Source organism: Helicoverpa zea, chromosome 8 (genome assembly GCF_022581195.2).
Source record: "Helicoverpa zea isolate HzStark_Cry1AcR chromosome 8, ilHelZeax1.1, whole genome shotgun sequence".
Classification (NCBI taxonomy): domain Eukaryota; kingdom Metazoa; phylum Arthropoda; class Insecta; order Lepidoptera; family Noctuidae; genus Helicoverpa; species Helicoverpa zea.
The window spans coordinates 4474996-4480995 of record NC_061459.1 but is presented as its reverse complement, the minus strand read 5'-3'; the positions used below and the strand labels follow the sequence as shown (position 1 = coordinate 4480995).

Here is a 6000-nt window from a genome sequence, read left to right as displayed (position 1 = left end):
CACTTCAACTGACAAAGGCAACAGATCGGTGCATAGAATAGATTCTAGGTAATACATCAAAAGAGAAATAATTTAATTTTCCGGCGGAACAAAGGCATTGTAGTCGATGCGCAGTATTTCGCGGAAACCTATAAATCGAATGTAACAGTAGCTCCCACTTTCAAACAGTCAATATTGTAGGTACAGCACATCGTTTGTTTCATCCCGGCCAACGTGACCTGTGGCCTTTACAAACGCCAAGTATTTGTGCACAAAATGTTTTTATTTTTTGTCCATCCACTAAATTATCAACCCACTGATTGTACGTTCGAGTACAATTTCCTGTTTATGGAAATACATTTAAAAGTCCAACTGTACGACGGACTAAATCGACACTGCCCACGCATAAGTTTTTTGTGAACCGCGTCGTGATCAGCCGTCAAATGACACTAAGTCAGCTTGCGGGATGGCAACTGATACCCAATCCCCGTTCATAACACATCCCAGATCGGTACACAGAGATAACATAATGGATTTATTTGCCAACTTATCACCAAAGTTATGAATGAACCGAACTGCGATAAGACCAGTGATAAATTGTCATTAATTTGTTTTGATTAGAGCGACGAATCGTGTTTATCCTGAATGTTTAATACAAATATTATTTGAATATGTTCGATACTTACTTCATTTGTTCCGGTTATGCTTCAGATAAGCCCTTTAAAAGGTCAGCTGGATTAATGATTATGTTGTACTACAACATTGTTTAAATATTAATTAGTAATTCAATAATAAACTCATAAGAACTTCCTGTGTTGCAACAAGACTGAGAGAAGTAGAACTTGTGATATGATTTAACTTATTCATGAAGACCCAGTTTGTATGTTACTTGGAATGATTGCATTTGAGTCCCAATCGTTAGAAAAGGCCCTGCCCAGCATATTTTTAGGGATAGAAAGTTTGAAGTTTTGCATTGCAACCTTTAAAATTGTAGGTATTTTAGGCACAGTCCCCTCATCATGTCTGGAAAAACACTTTTTTGATCACAGTTCGAGTATGTGGTATATTCGAACTGTGATCAATCGCTTCAAGAATTTCACTAAACTTAAGCCCAAAACCCTTCACAGTGTGCTCCAAGTTCCAATTTATCTACCTAGCCATATGTTGTACGAAATAAAAAAATATGTAGTGAATGGGCCGAGAGTGGATCGTCGGCGATTCATAAAATTCAGCTCGCCCTGAATGGAGCATCTGGTTGGCCAGGTGCGTCGCCATCTTGCCTCTTGAGCGAACAAAGGGTGAACCACTTCTGCGAAATGTTCATGTATAGATATCGATAGACGATATAGTGCCGGTCGATACATCGATTCTTGCATCATACGGGGAGCTGTGAAGTTAATTTTCCGAGAAGTCTGTCTTATCTTCGAGATTGCAGTTTTTTACATTAAATTGCTTTTTTGGCAAGTGCTGCCGACGGAGATAATAGTTTAAGACTAGCAGCAAACTCCGATGGTTTGAAAGAAAATGGAAAAAAATATAAGTAGAGCATTGGAATTCAAGCAATTAAAACCGTGCAAGATAATTGTGGTTGGTGCAAAAAATGTTTGATGAGAAAATTAATTAAAACGTTAGTTGGAACCTAGCTCAGCTTAAACTTGAAATAAACAAGAAACAGATTCCGAAATCAGGTTCATACATACAGAATAGAACCACTTTGAGCGCGTAAAGTGGTTGGAGCAAGTCAATAAGTAAGTACAAGCAAGTAGTTAACCACTCTCCCTGCTGTATCTAGCACGGATCTCTATTTTTACATGCCGCAAACTTAAATTAATTAGTGCCCGTCATTTAATCCGAGGAGCAGTCTTGTAGGTGGGTGCGCGCGTTCCCACGGTGCGCCCGCGCCGCCGGAAACCGTCCCCCCGCGCCCCGCAGCCCGGCCCCGGCCCATGACGCCCGCGCACTGCTGCTAAGCCCCGAATCGATCCATCGCTCACGCACTCGCTTCCCATCAAAAGTAAAAACCGCCTGATTCACTCATTCAGCTGCGAAACCATGCCGAAGGCACGAATAGCGAAATATCTATTCAGAGAGCGACACCCGGCGGCCCTTTTACAGCTCTATTGCGTTTCCTTCCGTTTTGTCCTGTACAATACTGAATACTGTATACAATCATCCCAATTATGGCGAGTATCAAATCTTGCATGCTATTATCGTATCTACGTGTCAGCAACATAGATTAAAATCGCTTACAATTTTAGTGTAAAAATTGACGATTGTGTTGAAACCGTCGCATGTACATGGTCATAATTTAAGCGGATTTGTTGCTTTAAATAGCGAAAAAAGTTGGGAGTTACACAATAGCTGTTTCGCAAAGGTCCGGAAGGAAGTGGTGTATTCGAAAGTTATTAGCATGGCTCGTAAAATATTGTCCTTGTTTGTAACTACGGAATTACTTCCGCCGGTTCATTGTATCTTATTTGGTTTTAAATGGTTACCTGATGGAATACAATGGTAGTCATATTTGGTAGAAAAACTGTGCTAAGTTCGGCCAACAATGGGTGGAAACGAATCCAAGGCCGTTAACGCCATTAGAGTATTGTGATGATAACTTAACAGCGTAATTGTTGTTTCAATATTAAAGGATAATGTTGACTGTGCATTATTACACAAGGAAGCCAACAGATCTAAGATCCAGAGAATTAGATAAAAACTTAATTCAAGGTTTTTGATAAACATCAGAAAACTTTTGAGTGGGCAAATGAATGAAACAAGAATTAAAATCGAGTTACTACTTATTACTAGTTAATCGTTTTATCTTGATCAGCATATACCTCTCTATATTGATTGTTGTCAGCACTTCCGTTTATTCTGCTTTGTAGTCGATGCAATTTCATTGATTCAATATTTGCCCCTTCATGTGTTTTCACAACTTAATCGTTTTCAGTCTGCAATATATATATAGGTATTCTAGCAAGGCATCATCATCATAGCAAACCCCTTTGCTACTAATAGAAATACCATAAAGTTAACTTGGATGGATTAGGATCTTCATGTACTCTCTTTCTATGAATTGAGTAATTCTTCATTTTTTGCTAAATTCCAAATTTGAAAAAACTAACGTTTATAAATATTTGGAATCAGTTCTTCGTTCCATCCGATCCCTAACTGTTATATTATATCCCGAACACATTTGATCAATGCTATGAAATAATGTTTGAAATGCAGCGTCAACTTGCAACACAGAACAAGTAAATACCTACCCAGCTATTGTAAGCTCGATTCATTTCACTCAAGGACTGAGCTGAGTCTCGTATGGGTAAATAAAGGGGCTTGAGGCCGCCCGCTCGACCTTAAAGGTTGCGAGGCGGGCATCGAACCTCCTAACTCGTTATGTAACGCGAAACGCAAACTGACGCGTTTATGTACATGGTTAAACGACTTTGGTGCGAAAATTACTTATTGTGGTAATGGTGAGGGACTTGTGTTTTATTATTTTTGCAGAATCCCAGAAATTTTAAAATGTGGTTATCTTGTTATTCGTTTGATTTCTGACGTTTGATATCCAAAAAGCAAGGCAGAGAGAAACAGTTAGTTCCTATGTCAAGAAACAAAATGATGCAATTCCTCAAATTCTTAGTATTTCATTTTTCTGACTATTTTAATCAAGATGGTATGGTAGGTACCAATCATGCGTCGCCTACCATTCCGCATCTCATTATTGATTCATATTGCAAAAGAGCCAGCCCAATTGTGACCAAAATATGTAAAGGTGGCCAGCTATACATCTTATAACAACGACCCTCTTTGTGTAGGTCCACGCTCATATTTAATCTCTCTACTCCAATTTCAAAATAGTCACGCATGACCCAAAGACCTTCAGCTATACCTAACAATAAAACGAAAAAACGTGTATACGTTTTAAAAGTAAACATTCGAAGATTGACCAAGCCTGCGCAGGAGTGGGTCCTGTAGGCTGCGCGCGTGCCTGCAAACAAAGCGCCCTGCCCCCCGCGTACCCCTCACCGCGACACCCCGTCACAAATAATAAGCAAATACACTTTGTTCCCTCACACGCTTTATTTTTATTTTAACAGTTGCTTAAAAGTAACGAGAACAGCATTTCTTCGGTCACGGACGGGAAAATTTCAAAAATGGAATTAGAGGAGAAATAAAAGAGGTTTAGCCAAAAAGTATAGGTGTTTTAGGAAGGAGTATTAATATGAATTACCAATGCTACTGACATTCTTGTATCACACGTCTTAGCAGAAAACTATTTACTTACATAAATGTTGCTTAAAGGTTACACTGCAAATTGCAACTTGCAAAATATGTACAGCAAAACAAACATCTTTCGATGCCTGGCCTACCAAAGAGCATTTAGTACATTTATTTACTTACCAAAACTTTAACTCACAGGTTTCCTTAGTGTTCGATATTTATTGCTATCCGAAAATAATAACAAAGAATTGAATGAAGCAAAAAATCCCATATACGTAGTTTCAAACTATTTTTATTAAGAAATCGTAATGAATGAGGACCCCAAAGCTTTAAAAAAATCCAAACATATTTGATAACGAAATAAAATTCAAACAAAACGGCCAGAAGGCTGTAAATGGCACCTAACTATGATTTATTGTTGAGACAAAAACTGACTCCGGCGCAGGCTGTGTGGTTAACTTGGTGAATTAAATGCCCATTGTTTTTCTATGTCCGGGCTTTAGTTTGGGGATACTAAAATCGTAGGGTATATAGTGCCGAAGTTTTCGGGCAAGGAATGTTTCGGCAGGTGTGCGGACCATAGTGCAGTAAGGTTTGTGTGGATGTCCTTCATGGGGGTTACTCAAATCACGAACTGAAAATTAGAAATGTCTAAAATAAGTTTTATTTGCATGAATAATTAGAACAACTGTTCTAAGCAATGTGTTTGGGCCAACCAATACAAAAAAAATCTGTGAAATTTACAAAAAAAAGAAAACGGCATTCCCGAAGTCATGCTGGCTAGCGGTCGTAAAAGTTTGACATAACTAGCAGCACAGCTAGAGAAATATAAAATTTTGGATGAGGACAGAAGCAATTTAGATATTGTACAAAACACTCCATTTCTACGTTCCATCTGTATTTCTCTTTCTTCCAATTCCATAACTGCATAAGTATTTTTGAAAATCAATTTAAATCCTTATACATAATATTAAACAATAAACGCATAGAAGTATATCCACAGTAATCTTACCGAGTATAATTAGGGAACCACATGTCATTTCCTTTACGGCCCCATGCGGGGCGGAGCGGGGGTGCATGCAGAGATTTCAATAAAAACTACGTTGATTCGCTACGAAGGGTTGTATTGCGAATACTTACCCACATGTTTAAATATAACACCTGCTTTGTCCTAGGGGTTCTGACATATTATCTATGACTCACATATGGTGTCGAATATTTCCTACTTTTATACCTTAAAATGTTTACGACTTAAATGCATTTGCCAGCTGATTGTTTTGTCCGTTAATTTTGAAATGAACTGTATTTTAGCATCTAAAACTTGTCCAAATGAAGTCTAGTCATCTCAGCCCATACAAAATAGTTGGCGGCAAAAATCAAGACTATCGTTTCGGTAGACTATCAACGTGTGGTGCATTCATATTGCTTGCATTTAAAATTCGAATGTCCTAACTGAGCATATTCGAATTTTAAAGCTGCATGACAGATGTGGCGGCTGACAGTAGGAAACAAAAGACTTCCTTTTGAATTCTTGATACCAGTGCAAAATAAGTAAGTAGGTTCAGCTGGATAAAGTATTTATTTGACTTTGGTAAACATTAGCGATCCGTATGTTTTGCACCTTACACAGTGAACTATTCCGTTTGAATAAGGTATAGAGAAAAGTTTTATTCAACTAACCCATACAACAGAATTTCCCCTATAAGTTTAAACAAACAACCTTATAAAAGGAGTGGGTTCTCTCCACACCACCAATTCCTGACCATACGAATAAAATTGAAAACAATATTCAATATATTTCCA

The 6000-nt window shown here is 38.1% G+C and overlaps 1 long non-coding RNA gene across 1 annotated transcript; it reads right to left on the bottom strand.

The window, feature by feature from the left end:
* Positions 1-4469: 4469 nt before the first annotated feature.
* Positions 4470-5328, bottom strand: LOC124632699. The gene is made up of 2 exons (XR_006984661.1): positions 5210-5328; positions 4470-4831 (listed from the first exon to the last, which is right to left on the bottom strand). It is a non-coding gene; the product is annotated as an uncharacterized LOC124632699 (long non-coding RNA).
* Positions 5329-6000: the final 672 nt, after the last annotated feature.